This window comes from Aquila chrysaetos, chromosome 3 (genome assembly GCF_900496995.4).
Source record: "Aquila chrysaetos chrysaetos chromosome 3, bAquChr1.4, whole genome shotgun sequence".
In the NCBI taxonomy this organism is placed as follows: domain Eukaryota; kingdom Metazoa; phylum Chordata; class Aves; order Accipitriformes; family Accipitridae; genus Aquila; species Aquila chrysaetos.
This window is the reverse complement of record NC_044006.1, coordinates 20,300,687-20,318,572: the sequence shown is the minus strand read 5'-3', so window position 1 is coordinate 20,318,572 and position 17,886 is coordinate 20,300,687.

Genomic DNA, 17,886 nt, shown 5'->3' with positions numbered 1-17,886 from the left:
AACACTACTAGCAACAACTGAAAACATCAGCGTTATCAACATTCTTCACATACTGAACTCAAAACATAGCACTATACCAGGTACTAGGAAGACAGTTAACTCTATCCCAGCTGAAACTAGGACAGTCAGTCTTTTTATGTGCCCTAGTACATGCTCGGATGCCAGTCCCTATGTAGCTGTGATGACTACCTGCTAGTAAACACCCTGGAGACCTTAATCACCTTAATTTAGAATCTCTTGTCATCTCTTCTGTGGCTGCATAGTCCACATGCATGTTGGTGCTGCAATTTATTCAATCTGTGCCTTTCACTTGCTAGATTTCCTGGATGTGTCCTGGTGCTCCTCCTGCCTCTCTGCCTGGATTGACTCTAGGACTACTCATGATGAGAGAACGTCTGGCCTTCCCAGCTCTTCTGCAGAACCGTTCTTAGCCTGGCAGTGTAGCAATCTGCGTAACTTGAAAGCTGTGTGTGCATGTACTGGCTTTCTCTGCTTCAGCTGTGAGTAGACCATTGATCTGACAGCAGTGGAAGAGCGTTCTGATTTCTTGTACTGTTGTGGAAAACAAAGTATGTGAAATGGTGGACATTTTCATTTCTTGGAAACAAAAATAGCTGTTCAGAATGTTGCAAAACCGAAGGATGTGATGCTTGCTGCTGCATGTGCAGATCTCCATTGCACAGACTGTTGCTGGTGCAATAGTTCTGTGTGGTAAAACTATATTACTAAACAAAGAAACAGCATAAAATAAATTAACAATCTAAGAAATTTTTCATAAGTACTTAATGTGACACACCAGCATGTGTGCTCTCAAGGTGAGAGACCAGATGACTCCAAAACCAGGCAATTAGCTTCTAGGTGGCAGCTCAAGACTACTACAAGTTACAGTTGTGGAGGTTTGATGGGTAATTAGTATTAGTTTTGCCCATAAATGGTAACTAACATAATGGAATTGACAGCTTGCTTTCAGGGAATGACCTGGCTCTGTCTGTGGTAGGTATATTCCCCTACTTTGCCCTGAAGACAGCATGAATGATAACCTTAAAGGATGTTACTAATACATAAAGTTTTGCACACTTTGTACCACAAAAGAGAGGTTTATGAATGCTAGCGTGGAATATGCAGAAAATGTGCAGATGAAAAGGAACTGAGAGAATGCAATGTTTTAGAAGTCTTGATAAATACAGGCATTAATCCTTTCAGCTGATGTGTCTATCACCTTTGGGACTTGGTGCTCTAAAGCAAGAAAAATCAGGGACGTTTTAGTCTACCTTACCCTAGAATCTCAAAATGATGCGCATGACACCATGGTTAATAGTTGTGGATGTAGTACACGTGACAATGTATTTTCTAATTCCTTCCTTTGTTAAAGATTCGTTTGTGTTTGGTAATTTGTGTATAAATATTTATATGTATTTGTCATTCCTTGTCCGTATATTGGTTTGTCTTTGGGGTGTATGAAACATATTCAACATCCTACATACTCATTTATAGAATACTAGAGTGTAACATTGAGTTACTCCTTTGTAGCTATAATATGTGCCCACCTATGAACACAAGTGTGCCACAGGAAATAATAAGTGTTTTTCAACAGCTCAAATAGTCATCACAGAAACCGGTAACTCTGATCTGGAACATATCTAGGCCAGCTGATAACAGACTAGTAGTTTGCTCTCTGGCAGTCTCAAATACACTGATTCACCAGATCCATGTACAGTTTTCCATTACTCCTGTGCCCCGGTTAGGACTGTACTAAAAGAGAGATAGAGAAGACTGGTCTTTGCAACGGGATCTGGAAAGCGTAGGAAAGTGAAGATACATTGACTTGAAGCAGCTTCCTGTATATTGAAGAACAAAACCTGTGATATCAGTAACAAAGATAGATTGTAACCGAGGTTCACTTAAGTGTTTTAAATCAAAAAGTTAACTGGTAAAGATATAGAGGTGGTTTCTAGTTTATCAAATCTAAAGATCTTCGGAGCCTAGTTGAAGGACGTCCAGAATAGTTAACATAGCTGGACTGTACTCAGACCTCTCTCTATGTTTTATGGAACTCCAACTAGTAAAACCTTGTTGTGTATTCCTGTTTTGACTGGGACGTCTTCACCTGCAGAGACAATCTAAACAGGTATATGTGAAAAACTGTAGCATATTCATGGTAGTAAATCCCAGCAGGGGAGAAAAAATAGGGGATCAGACAACCGCATTATCTTGATACATTAAGGTGAGCACCAAAATATGCTTGAGGAAAGGTTTAGGTGTTTAGAGAATACCAGACCTGAAAATATGACAGAAAATTACAAAAATACTTGAACTGTGATGTAGTCCAAGCAGAATATGCTGTTACATTCCAGTCACAGGACAGGCTACTATCTGCACGGCTGTATTGGGTAGAAAATTTGAAGTACTGTTCAAACAAGCTGGTTCAGCTTGTTTAATGGATGCCAAGTCCTGGCTAAGATAGGAGTAGAAATTAAACAACACAGTAAAATAGCCACTAAAAATTTTGCCAGAGGCTAATTGAGGTATGTTTTTATGGCCATAATGAATAAAATAGTCAAGAAGTTGGAGCATGATTTGGCTGCTGTAAGAGTTTGGTTTGGTTTTGTATTTGAATTCCCTACTAAATGGCACTATGTGGTCATTTAAAAGAAAAAGTAAGATAGTGGGTAGTTTATAAACAGGAAGGGCACAAAAGGCAGAGACAGTTGAACAGGTCACATTGAGAAGGCTAAATCTAAACAAAATTTTAACTTGTTCTGACTCTAAAGAATGTGCTGAAGGAGTTGAAATTTTTTCAAGCTGTACTCATTCAAGCTTATGTAGGAAAAAAATTACGCTGAGTTATTCTCTTTATTGACTTTTTCAGGCTCTGATCCAATTCATGCAAGTAAAAAAGACTATATATTTCTAAAAAAAATTGCTGTGTATCTGTTCTAAGCTAATAAAATTATTAGGAATAGAAAACAGGTCTTGATACAATGTCTGCAGTCATCACAACATTTAGCTGACGGTAGCCTTCAAAAATAGACCCCAGTCCTTAGAATACTGCTGGTTAGAAATGGTGAATGCTGATGTCACATTCAGAAGCATTTTAAATGGTAGATCCTGTTTCAAATGTCACTTTAACATTCAAGGCTTTATGCTGGTTCAGCTTGTTTAATGGATGCCAAGTCCTGGCTTGTATGCAGCATGTATCTGCATATAGAAGTACTGCACAGGCCAGCAGTAGCCAAGCTTTCACCTGGCACAGACACTTTTTTCACTAAGGACTTTGAGGGATAAATGCCATATGCCTCCCCAGTATATGACAGAAGCATGAGAAAAACCACAAGTGATCATTTCTGTCATATGTTCCTGTGGATGGGAAAAGGAAATCTGGGGTTTGATCATATGTCAAACAGGGTGGTCATTGGGAGAGAGAGTAATAGTCACTGGTTAGCAGAAACAGAAAGTTTTTATGTGGCTGGTGACATGTTTTTATCTACAGATGAAGGGTCCTGATGGAAAAGGGTGATACGGTGCAAGCCTGTGGCTGGATGACTCATCCTATTTGTGAGCTGCAGCTTGGGTTTCTCCCAGGGTTTCCAATATAGCATGTGCTAGAGGATCAGAAATCACCTCTGAGTCATCTCAAAACCACGTTTGCCTCTGCTGTCGTGGTTTCCTTCCTGTGCTCCACCTGTACACAGTACATGCGTACACTTCATGTGCATAGGAGGTGCTCTCAGTTGTAAGGATCGCTATTGCACACAGCCCAAGTGCCAAACACCTTGCCAGTCCCATGGGCTTACCACAGAGGTTGGAGGGGTAGCAAACTTGTTTCCCCAGTATTGGTCTTGAACACAAAGACAGATAGGAAACATGTATATATGCTGTCATGGTTTAACCCCAGCTGGCAACTAAGCACCACACAGCTGCTCGCTTGGTCTTCCCCTGGTGTGACAGGGGAGAGAATCAGAAGGGTAAAAGTAAGAAAACCCATGGGTTGAAATAAGAATGGTTTAATAATTGTCATCAATGTATTGCAGGTGTTCCAGAGCTTCACCCTGTTCCCATGCAGTCTGGATCAGTCCATGGCTAATGGTAGGGCTGTGTTTCCACCCCTGGGGCATTTGATTCCAGGTGTACTGGATGCCCCTCCAAGTGAAAGCAAACTGTGGCCGGCACTCTGCTGCCAAAGGGATTGAGAAAAATGCATTAGCCATATCAGTTGTGGTGTACCACTTGGCTGCCTTTGACTCCAGATTGTATTGAAGTTCTAGCATGTCCAGCACAGCATCACTCGGGAGTGGCGTGACTTCATTCAGGCCAAGAGAGTTTACTGTTAGAGAGTTTACTACACTCTCCATTCGATTTTCGCACTGGCCATATGGGACTATTAAAGGGTGAGTGAGTCTTGCTGATCACTCCTTGGGACTCCAGTTGGTGAATCAGCTTATGGATGGGAATCAGGGAGTCTTGGTTGGTGCGATATTGCTGCTGGTACACCGTTGTGGTAGCAATTGGCACCCGGAGGTGATCAACAGCACAACAGGGAACATACACAGCAAGTAAGGTGTTACATAAACCAACTCTGAGAACAAGCACAACAACTCTGAGCACAAATAAATCAACATTGTGACCAGCGACTATTGAACTAATATAATGAATGCTTATAACAAATTTGTTTTAACATGCTCTGGTCAGATCTGTTGTTATCCCAACCCTTTGAGCCCCATATTGGGTGCCAAAGAGGACTGTCATGGTTTAACCCCAGCCGGCAACTAAACACCACGCAGCCGCTCTCTCACTCCCCCCCCCCCCACCCAGTGGGATGGGGGAGAGAACTGGAAGAGTAAAAGTAAGAAAATTCATGGATTGAGATAAGAACAGTTTAGTAATTGAAATATTATTATAATAATAACAATAACAATAATAATAATAATAATAATAAAGTAAATTATAATGAAAAGGAAAATAACAAAGAGACAAATAAAACCCAAGAAAAACAAGTGATGCAAATGAAAAACAATTGCTCACCACCAAATGACCGATGCCCAGCCTGTTCCCAAGCAGCAGCCCCCCAGCCGGCTTTCCCCCTAGTTTACATGCTGAGCATGACATCATATGGTATGGAATATCCCTTTGGACAGTTTGGGTCAGCTGTCCTGCCTGTGTCCCCCCCATCTTCTTGTGCACAACCCCCCAGCCTAAAAAACTAAAACATCAGTGTGTTATCAACATTATTCTCTTTCTAAATCCAAACCACAGCACTATACAAGCTGCTAGGAAGAAAATTAACTCTATCCCAGCCAAAACCAGGACATATGCATTCATATATACACTGCAAACTCAGTACGTGAAAATGTGCACAGTAATTCCATGTTCGCAGATTGCTAACAGTTATGCCATCCCATATGCTGTTCCTAGTACAGATGGTAACATGGCCTAAACATTTTTCCTGAAAAAAGATTTCCTGGTGGAAAATGGTCCAACAGTGAAATAAAGTAATTTGAGATCCACTAGGGAACCAAGGATTTATATTTCAGATATACTGAGGAAAGCTTATTTAAACTGCTTCCCGAGGTTTTTTTAGCATTGTAATTTCTATTTACCAGTCCTCTTTTTTTCTTTTTTTTAACAGTCAGCTGCTGACCCCAGTGAGTTATCCTCACTGGTCAAATTGGATGAACTTCAAGACCAAAGCTGATGAATTTCAATCTGAAGCCCAACTGAAAGTTTATAACCTTTTCTCTTTTAATACACATTTTAGTTCCAGAGTTCCATGTGTTACTGATAATACAGTATATAAATATATACTGATATGTTTATATATCAGTACATGCTGATATAAATGCAATGATATGGTCATCATACCTATCTGGGAGAGGTTTGCTGATAATTTCTTTTAAATTATTCCCTCCCCTGTTCTAAGTGTACAAAATCTCTACTGTGCTGCAGGCAGCTGTTTGATCCTTAAATGAGAGAGGTTCTAGCTTTATTTAAATGATGAAACAGGCTATAAAAATGGTAATCCCATTAAGAATAAGTAAATGATCTTCCAGGTATTCCCAAGATGACATATTAGTTTCAGCTTTTTGCTCTGTAAAACAGTACAGTAGTGTTATACTGTACATGTGTGTCTCAATTCAGTATTTTATAACTACATGTTAAACAGAACAGACCTATTTGTTTTATACAGCTATAAATCTATACTAGCTATAAATCTAGTTTTACCTTCAACTTCAAGCACATACAAGTTTTAAAATCTGATTGCACACATTTTTCACCTAAATTTGTTCAATGTTCTCAATTACCTCCAGCCATTCAGTTAATATATCTCATAAATAATTTATAAGTTTTCATTAACTCAAGTTCAAAACTTTGAAACTTTTCCATCTGAATCTACTGCTAATTTCACTTTTACCACTTTGCCCAAAGTTTCAGCATCTGAAACATGCAGAGAAGTACTTCAGTTACAGATGGCAGAAGTAAGTTTGTCTCTTGTATAAAAATTCTGATAGCTTTTCCTTTTTAATGCAAGTCAAGTGGCGTATGTAACACAATAGAACCATCAAAATACCTAGAATTTTAAGTAACACACTTTCTGGATCCAGAACATTTTTTTCTCTGTGTCTCAAACTCATTTATAATTTCCAGGTTTAAATATAAATGGTTCCAGGTTTAAATATAAATTACAAAATAGTAATGATATATAACTTCATCTCCAAGACTAGTGTCCTATCACATCACTCATCTTCACTTGTTTTGCTTCACTTGTATGATCCACATCAGACAGGAGTGGTGGCAGTGACCTGATGAGTTCAACACACCTTAATCTTGGAAGGTTGCTCGAAAGACAATATTTGATATTAAAAACAGCTGCCTGAAGAAGAATCTGAATTGCAGAAATTTCTCTTTGTTGAAGGCTTCCCAGTGACTTGGCCATGTAGCTAAACTGAAATGTTCCATACAAGTTTTAAAACGTTTTGTCTTTTTGTGTGGAGGAAACCTGGCAGTAAAACACAGCCATAGCAGCAAGTTACAATCATACTGAGCGAAAACACACAGAGACATCAGCTCAAGCCAAGGGAAAGCTCTCAGATTTTCTTGTTTTCCTTGTAATGTCTGCCCAGCATCAATTCTATATCATCACACTTTGATTGCGTTTTTACTAGTAAATTGAACCAGATGCACGATTATTCCCTGGCATCGGGCTTTCTTAGTAAACCTGTAAACTCTTAGAATCATCTGTAAACTTGATGAATGGTCTCAGGAAAGTATTTATCCCTAACAGTCAGCACTTTCCCTAAACATCTCCTGCACATGGTGTGAAAGTTGGGGGGTGCTAGGGACCACTACTGTTTACTACTATGGACATGGCTGTGTTCGCTGTGACGTGGTACTCTGGACACGTCTCAACAAGCCTCAGTCCATGCTCTAGGTTCTGCTGGACGTACTAATGAGATAATATAAAAGATTCATTCCTTTCCTTTTTGACCTCGAGTTGAAGAATGGCATGGGGCTGGGAGCATGCCTGCCTTTCTCCTAGCCAAAGAGGGTCTGAGACAAGAGTGAGAGGAGTTCGGCTCCAGCTGGGACCCCTCGGGGACCACAGGAGTGGAGGTTCTGAGTTTCATGTCCTGTTTTCTCAAGACACTGAAGAAGACAGTTGGTGATGTTCAGGAGGACACAGGGCTGAAACCTCAGCCAACTGCAGCTTGGCTTATATAAAGTCACTGTGTTGGTCTGCAGCAGGTCTTCAGGTCCAAGGCCTGGGCTGGGAGGAGGGGATGCCAAGTACGCAGTCTCCAGCTCCTCTTTCAGCTGTGTGCCATTCTCCAGAAGCATCATGCCAACCTCCAAGAACAACCCAGGTGAGGGGTTCCTCTCTCACATGCTGACAACCTGCTCAGACCATCCAGCTCAGCAATAGGATCTGGCCTGAGGTTTCCTCTGAAATAGGAAAAATTAGGTTTATGCCTTAATTTTTCTCATGGGAGAGAGCGGGGCTGAATACTAAGGAGGTTTAGAGACAGATGCCTGTGGATGTAAGCCAACACACGCAGAGGCAGGGAATATGCTGTAGCAGATGGGAGGGTGGAAGTGGGGAAAATCAGAAGCTCCTTCTCAACTGAGAGTCTCCTATGGCAACAGCAGCAGATAAAATAGCATCAGCCAGAGCTTGCCTGCTGGCAACCAGACATGGTCCCCACTGGGACCTCCGCTCCCTATCATGCTTGGCACCAGGATGACAAGCACGATAAAATGGTTACAGCTGCCAGCTGAGGTTGACTTTGGCAAGCACGTAGAGTGTGTGTGGGTCCATGCTACCCCAGAAGCAGTAACTTTCATAGCCTGTCCCTTCTTCCTTTGCACGTGGGGCTTCCAGGTCTCCGCCACACTCTGGCACCCACCACAGACCACATCCTCAGTGACACAGAGAAAAAGACATAAACAGACAAAGACATAACAGAATAAGGAATACAGCCTGGCTTCATTTGTAGAGACAAGACTGCTTACCTAGGGAATGCCCATCTGTCAGGTGCAGCGCTGAAGAATGGTTCACAGGTAGAGGAGGTGCAGGTAAAGGTCTACACATTGAAAAAGGCTGTACGTACAAGGTCTGCCAAGGGTGAAAGACAAATCTAACCAATTTCAAAAATGTGAGCAGGTTGGCTGCAAGGCTTTCATGGTTTGGTGCAGTGATTTATTTGAGTGCTGTAGTGAACTAGTCCTAGCCCTGAACCAAGTGCACCAGATGGCCTCATTTACTTTTCTGTCATTAGGTCTTGGGAGGCCAGTGGGGCTGGGATGGCTACTGAGGTGTTGGAGGTCCCAGATTCTTCACTGTCATTTTGCCAGAAGGGTGGTGATAATACATACAGTGTTCACCACACTGTTGTCCAGCCTGTGCCTCGGAGCTTATCAGTTCATGGTTATGTAGCCAAAATAGTGGCCTGTTGCACCCATAAAAGTAGAATCATTTGAAGCAGGATTTAATTAACAATAGCTTGTTTTGAACTCAAATATAGGCAAACTAATATAACACAATTGGTAATAATATATAAGCATTTCTCTACTCAGTTGCCCAGTAAAAAATCCTCCTGCAATCACTAGAAGCAGGTGTTTGTGTGCCTTACACTAATTACACAAGGCTCCAGTCCTGGTCTGTTAGATTTGTTATCACAGTGGCATGAAAATTTGTAGTGTGAACCAGAGTTAGGTACCAAATGTCCCGCGTTATGACGTACAGTCTAAGCTTGGAATAAGAAGAAAGTTTAAAATTTATCAATTTTCTAAGCATTCCTATGACAGAATTCTCTAAATCCCTAAATGATATACCTATACTCAGTCATATCAGTTATTTGCCCAAATGTGTATTCCTCTGAGACCCTGGATATCTGCATACTGTGATCTGAAGTAGCTCGTGGTCTGTGGCACAGGATCATAGTGGGTAAGCAGCATCTGTGGCACTCAGACCTCATACAAACAGATGTCTCTGGGAGAGAGGAGGATGCCATTTCAGCCTTTGGAGAATGTTTTACTCTGGCAGCAGCAGAAGGGTTAGTATAGCTGCTGACGGTGTCCATGAATCTTCCCTGATGGCCCCTGAGGCTTGCAGTTAAGGTTTGACAGACTCCTTGCAGAGACCACCAAAAGGAAACAGGAATTACACTGCACAGCTGGAGAGGCTACAATGAGCAAAAGACTGGTCAGCCTTGACAGCGTGGTCTTGAGTGATACCCTCCATTGTGATGTGGTCTATTGGAATTGTCCACTAACCAGTTGCATGCTGCCCAATAAGAGCCAGGGGTAGCAAGAGGCCATCAAGTTATCACAATGCTGTTTTCCACCAGGATGGGCTCCTGGAAGGTGGTGCTTTGGCATGCAGTGATTGGTGCCAAATCTTTGCATGGGGCCCCAAAGCTGACCCCACATGTGGAGGTCAGTGTGGAATTACTGGCAGGAACAGCTAAGTTTGTATTTTATGTAGAACTCACTTTTGTCAATCCAAAAGCAAACTTATTTTACTAGCAAAAAAAAAAAATCCCATTACATTGAAAATTTACTCAACAAATGCATTACCACATGGCACAAAAGCACATAACAGAATGATCTGCAAGATACTGGAAACTGCATCTGCCGTGAGAAAAATAAGCCACCTACCATAGATCAGTGAGATTGTTTTCTTCCCTCCTAGCTGGTGGAACAGTCAGAGAAGTCACTGCACAAGTCATCTTCACCTGCACTCAGTTTCAGAAAGCCAGGAATTCTGTTAAGCAGTAGATTTAGGCATGAAATAATTTCAGTGACTGAAAGAAAAATAATTCCTGGAACACTATTGCTTGCCTAAAAAGTCTTTGCCTCTTCTCCCCTCTCCCCCCATTTTTCCAGATCTCTTATTCATCTGGTAACCAACAATTTTTTAATTTTTTTTTTCTGTCAGTCAGCTGGCTTTTGACATGACATCAAAAAGTTTATTTATCCTTTGAATCCTTTTCAGGGAAAAAGCTTGGCTTCTGAAAGGTAGATAAGACAGAATGCACAAAGTAAATGTATAGTTTGGGGTAATGTCAGTCTTTTACTTCCATCCATGACCAGAAACAGGAGGTTACTTCATTTCATTCACTCACTGTCTGATTCACCAGTGTGCTAGAAATATAACTTAAGGGTGCTGCGATTTAATAGAGACCTTAGCAACTGCAGCAGAGCAGCTTATCTGATCAGCAGGCACAACCCCCACTACATACCATTTCTGCAGAAATTTGAAACAGCATCTAGGAAAATTGACTTCCTCTGCACATCATGAAAATATTAATTCTTTCTAACCTGTTGTTGATAGGTTTTGTAATTCTTAGTGATTAATTAACAATTTATTATTAATTAGTGCATGTTAATTGTGTAATCTTCCTTGCAAAAAATAAGGGCCGTGAGCAGTTTTTTGCCGTATTGTATAAAAATCTGACAGTCGCAGTTAGGGTGCACCATCTGAAGAAGTCACTGATGGGTTCCAGTTTGCTTTAGGCACTAACTTTCTTCAAGCCCAGTGGAGGTTTACTTACTGCATCAACTAAATATCTTGAGAAAGAACCTGATGATTCATCTGGCTGCTCAAAACAATCCAAAGGATGTCATTTGTACCTCTTCTCAACCACAAATGAATGAGTAGAGAGAGGACGTATTACAACAGAAGTACTAATTTCTTGTCTTGAGGTCTGCTTTCCATCATCTTAAATTGATTAGGATAATTTGTTATATATGGTTTGCTTGTTTGTTTTGATGAATTTCAAAAATGTACATGGTTATAAAATCAAGTAACTCAAGGTAACATTATACTTTTAGTTTGTGATTTACTACATGTCTTGGCTTAGGTATTTGCTTTTCAAACCACATAAAAGTATGCTTCTGTTTCATTAATTTTCTTACTCTTTTTTTTAAAAATGCCAATTTTTTTCCAAACGAAGACATTCTTGTTGAGTTTGCAAATTCAGAAATTAAGGTAAAAGCTGACACTTTGGGCAGCAAGCTCATGAATAAGCAGTTCCTTAGGAATAATGGGTTCTCTTCTAAAAATATATAGAATTGAATATCGCAAACATTGAAACTCCCAGTTTGGTGAATTAAGAAAGTTATCTTTACTCAGTTTGTTTTGGAAGCAGGATTCTGTGGTAACGTTCTGTGATTTCTTGTTGGTCAGTTGTTTCTGACTCTAGTGTTGTTATATAAATAAATGCAGCAGTATATAACAATACATATTTTCATTCCATACATAGCTGCTGGGGAAAGGAAGTGAATCCCAAATGAGATCTAGAAAAGTACTTACTGATTTATTTGAAATAAAGTTCTGACCACAAAACAAGAAGGCCAGTTTAACTATGACCAAAATTCACATGAATATGGGGTACTGCCTATCTAATATGTATCTTATTCTTGCACAAATGAAAGATGTACATGTAATCCTCTTTAACATCAGTAACACTCAGGACGTGGTCTACTTACCAAACTGATGCTTCTTTTCCTATGAACATTTGTGTTAAAGTCTGGACAAATCCAAGAACCTCAATAGATGAAATTAAGAACACTTAAGAAAGGTGAATAAATGCTCACTAGTTCCCAGTGAATGCTGGGCACTTTGATTTCATACCAGAACAGGCAAATTCTGTTCTTTCATGGAAAGTTGCATACTTTTACTAAACTGTTTTGTATATGAGACTCAAAAGATTTAGTAAAGGAGTGATTATTTGCCACTTTTTCATGTCTCTTCTTTTTTACCTGATTCTGCATACACAGCAGACGTAAATTTTTGTAGCATAAGCAGCTATACCATCAGCATCTTTGACCTGCTTTTGATTAAATTTGCCAGCAGGTACTACTACAGCTTAATTTAAGGGGACCTGGAAATGTCCAACACTGGATTCTCGTACAATATGGTAATGATGTAAACCCTGTATTGCACATTTTAGAAAGCCAGATTAATTTGTTTCACTACCAAGCAGCATATCCGTGATTAAAACTGAGTGAAGATACATTGTGAAGGCTGTGGCATAATATAAATGTAGTGTTCCCAATATTAATATGGAGGAAAGTTGTATATGAAATTTGTATATATGTGTACACAGTCAGAATGTAAACCTACAGGAAGGAAGCCATATTATTTTTCAACATTTGAAATTAAGTCAGAAAATCAGCCTTGAATTTTCTACATTTTTCAGTCACGTCGTGTTCTTCCTTCCTGTTGCTGATTGTTAGCTTTCACTCCCTCCACCTTGTCCTTTGCTGGAGCCGAAATACAAATTATTGCTTTAATGAAATAATTTATCCTGCAGGTTTCACAAGCGTGTTCTTTGACATGATTAGAGAAGTCGAATGAATACACTTTAAAATAGCTGCTACAACATTTGCATATCCTTTTGCAAACAAGAAGGATAAACTTGCCAACAAATGCTGACAAATACTGAAAAGGAATCATCTGTAATTTCATAATGTAGGGTCAATATGCATATACTTTTAAGAACAACATCCTGGAAAACGTGTTCATGTTACAAACTATGTGCATATCATATGTCAAAAGTAATTATCTTGAACACCCTATTATATAAATGAAATAGAATCATTTGCAATCCATTAGATTAATTATGATTAGTGCCACTTGCAAGCTTTCTCTGTATCGAATCCCTCAATCATTTCTGGATAATTGAGATTTTCATCAATGTAATTTTCAACAGATGAAGTAACTAAACCAATTAAATGAGCCTGTTACGTCTCAGAATGAAGGTAGATATGTTTTGATTATTATCTGCTGCAACAATAGTTGCCAGAATTGCTAGAGATGCCTGGAGCATCGTGCAGCAATTCAGCTGTGCAATGTGTGAATTATAGGTCCATTTCAAAGGTGCAAAGGTGTCTTTTGAGGGCAGCTTTATAGGTATGGTGCTTCTTAGCACCACAAGTTCATCTCAAAGTTCAGCTGTATCACCATTAAAACCCCATGAAGGCATGCTTGGAAAACATCTCTTTTTCTTGGTGCTGAAATGTCATGTAGAAATCCTAGAAGTGTTACACAAGCATCAGATTGATTAAGCAGTGGATGGGCTAAGCAGAGTTGCGTCAACCACAGCAAGAAAGCTTTTGCACCTAGAGATAGATATGTTGCCTGATATTCTTGTTCTTTAAATGGTAAATTTCTGTCTCTGGTATATATTCAGACCTGCCTGAGCTCCTTAAGATAGTTTCAAGCCAATCTGAGATTTTATTCACTATTTGAACACTGTTTCAAGATGCTCTTGCAACTCTGGGAATGAGTTCTCAGCTGTAATAGAGTACAGCACTGAAACAGACTCCATTACTGTGCCATAACATGCTTCTCACCATGATTTTTTTGTAAGGACACTGCACCAGCTCAAAAGTAGTAAGACTGATTTGTCATCCAGAATCTGGAGTAAGACAATAATTCTCTCTGAGTTAGGGATCTCTTGAAGGTCCTGCCAAGGATGTTCAACTTCCCTGCTCTTTGTGTGTGTCCAGTGTTGGCCTGCCTGTGGCATTAGCATGGGAGGTAAGACTTTTCCACTATGGAGAACAAATAGAAAGACAAAAATATATTCTCAGTGAAGAAATAAAGCAGAAAATTATAGAAGGGCAGAAAGACAAATTTACTCCTGGTGATTTCCCAGTTAAAAATCCTTTCATCAGCTCCACTGCCTTCACTTACTGCATAGCAAGGATGAGAGTGCTTTACCAAGTTTGTTTTACATGGACTAATACTTGACTGATTTCACACATTTCAATATCTTTGTGTTTTCAACTACTAATTGCTTCTATTAGTTCTGTGTGATCATCCTTGTACCATGCTGGGAGGCTTCATGTTTACACTCATACTGTACGCATGTTCTCATGCATTAAGCTCTCAGATTTAACAGTAAATTGTACACCCAAAAAGTCCCTTTGTACAGGCAGGAAAGTTTACCTGATGTTCGATGAAACTCAGTGTGGTGAGGTTTTAAATACTATATCATATTAAAAAGTTCCTCTTATGCCAAAATTAAGTAATTGCTGATTTTGGCCATGCAGGGGGGTGCAGTCAGACAGGCCCTGTCAGATCCTGAGCCACTTCTGTGTGCTAACACAGTGCTCTTGGGGCAGTTCCTGGTCCTTTAAAACAAGCACTCATGAGTGGAATATGGATGGTGCACCTCAAAATTACATGATAGTGGAGACACAAGCCTGGGTCTGGCAAAGAAGAAATAAACCTGTTGCTGTTCCTCTTATCTGCCTCTCTCCCTGCTATTCAAAACTTACTTGTATGGTGTTCATTGCATGAAGTTTCTTTCCTGATTTCATTTTTCCTTAGAAAAAAATTGATTTGTGAAAATGAATTAGTGTAGGGATCCCATAAGCATCTCAACAAAATTCTCTGACAGAAACAGCACCTGTGAACTTTCACTGCTGTCTCACTGAAATGGTGACTTACAGTCCAGTGAGTCCTTCCCCAGCATCAGGCACCCTGGCTTTGTGAGTTCTTGTTCCATGGGGAGGAAGGTGAGGAGATTTCTTCTATGTATGCCATCCAGAACATTGAAAATTTCTAAATAAAAATACAATAAATTTTTGAAAAATCATAGGATAAAGTGAAATATTTCACCTATCGCTGCCCCAGTTCATCCTGCCCAGTGTTTGTACCTTTTTTTTTTCTTTGTTATTGTAAAAGTAGGAAACAGTAAGACCGGGGAGTTACGTGATGTGGTTAATACCAAAGTCTTGTGTTTATGAAACATTTCAGAAGTTTTAAAAAATCGATATAGTCTATCCTGAACTGCTTGTAAGTTGTGTTAGTACCTCAGCAGAATTGGATCCTGAAGAGAAATATGAATGGTGGAGGAGTGGAGTGAGGAAATGGTGACAGCTGAGAGAACAGTAACGAGTTTGTACTAAAACTTCACACTCACTTTCTCCTACTGTTCTGAAGTGATAGACATGTGATATCATATAAACAGCCGAGCAGCAGTGCAGTTATCACTGCTTCTCCCTTCCTGCAGTCACTCAGATTCTTTCTTTAGAGACATTTTGTCCTTGGAATAAGAACTGACTGGGAAAAGGAAAGAATAAACTGGGTTTCTTTTTAGTTTGCACCGTCTAGGTGGATTCTTCAGATACACCTCAGGCATTTTGTTAAAAAACTTTATTACCTGGTATATAATTAACATACACTTTGGAATAATCTCCTTAATGGGACTTTCTCTTGATTTTTGTGTTCTCTGATGCTTCCTTCTGTCATACTTGTATTTTCCTAGAATAGTAGGAATTTTGTACTAGCACATTTAAAACAACACTTGTACAACTGGTTATAGTGGTTTAACACAAAACTAGCCTGCCTGCAATTTGCCACTACACCGTGGTGCTGATCTTTACTGCCAGGCTGTCTGTTGCCAGAATGGGTAGATTATATGTTAAAGTAATATTTCTTTGGAGCTTCAGTTTTATCATAATCTTAACTGCAGAAATTATTGAACTGAATGGGATGTCTTGAGCTTATTCCGCAGAGCTGAGTGCAGTATGGAAACCTGTACTGGCAGCAGAAAGCCAGCAAGTGGCATTAACTGCATTGGGAGAGAGTGTCAGAGAGGGCGACTTCACAGGCAGCAGCTCTAGGAACTGGCAACGCGTGTCTCATAAATTCATAGATTATGTGTGATAATGCAACAGTGGTTTGGTACATACTTTGTGGATGTCACTCCCTTCTATGGCAAGATTGAAATTGCCCTTTAAACAAAAGACAACTGAGGTCAAAAAGTAATAGTCTTAATAGTAAGACTTGAGGAAATTAATAATTTTTTTTTTCTTCTGTATGCTAGGGAAATCTATCTATATATATATCTTTCAGATGATAACACAGTAATTTCAAGAATAACTATAAAAACAAAATAAAACAGTGAAGTGTGGCTACTGTGTAAACCCATACATTTCTCACCCTTCCTTTTTCTGTCACAGAAGAAACTTATTTTCAAATGTTGTTTAAAAAGATGCCACAGAGTAGCAGAGTCTTTTGTTTTTGTGGGGGAAACATTTCTTCTCCCTTTCTGTCTTTTTTTTTTCCAGTCTGGGTGTATGTTAAATTTTGCTTTTCTCACTTCCGGATTCTCTTTCGAGTTTGAATTGTATTTTTATCACCCTTTCATACCTTTCAGGTTCTGGAAACCATGCTGCCTCACTGGATTTCAAGCTGAGTAGTTGTAGTTCACATATGTGTACTTCTTGTCTTCTGAAGTTTTGTTTCAAGTCAAAGAATAAGTTATAACTCAAAGGAGGGTTTGCTTTTTAAAGAAAATTCATCTTAGCCTGTTTTTAACTATAGGTTCTGGTTTTCATTTAAATCTTTATTCATGACTCACTGAAATGCTTCTTTTACTACTAACTACTTTCTGCATAACCAGGCTTTCTGTCATCAATCATATTGTCTGTTCAGTCAGGAGGGAAAAATGTAAAGAATAGTAATATTGCAGTAGCACTGATGTGCATTTTCAGAGCTTTAATAGGATAAGTGTCAGCACCGATGCACTTAAACATCATCTATTGCAGCAATACCGAAAAGTGGAGGAAGAGGACAGCCATGTTATTTGGCATTTATGTATATATCTTATGCATGACCAACTTAGTAATTGCTCCCAAGTGAAAGCAAAAGTATATAAAGGAGAGGATTATGTAAAGTGAAGATTACTACTCTAAACACATCACTTAATAATCTAAAATTATGAATGGAAGACTACCTTTCTGTGAGGAAGGACAGAAAGACTGATGAGGACATGAGAATTTGCTGTGTACATTTCTAGCTGATTAACATAATTTTGAAGAAGAGATGGGGCAGGGAAGGATTAAGTCCTTGAAGCAGCTCAAGTACACCTCATCTCTGAGATTCTCATCGGTTTTGGTGTTTGCTTTTATTTTTAAATATTGTTATGTCAGTAGTAGACTGGTTTCAAGCATACCCTGCCTGTACCTGCTATGCAACCTGTCATGTGTTGTGATTAGTGACTACTATTGGAGAAATTGAGACTAAATTACATCTCTCCACCAGTTTCACTGTTACATGATTAATATCAGTTATGACTTCTGCATAGCTTGGGTAACTCAGATCATTCCCCACAGATTTATCAGCATTGTACTGCCCAGTGTGACTCACTTACTGTAAATATTTCCAAAAGAATATAAAAAGGTCTAACGAGGCCATGAAAAGTAAATTGTAAAGCACTGAAAATTAGATCACTTAGGCACTTTACAATAATTTGTGTAATGGGAAGTGCAGAAAGCTTGGGTGTTTGACCTGGGAGTGCCAGAGGCGTGACCTATCAGTTTGGTTGTTAGAGCCAAGTATGGGTGGAGATCAGGTGGGCAAAATATTTCCCT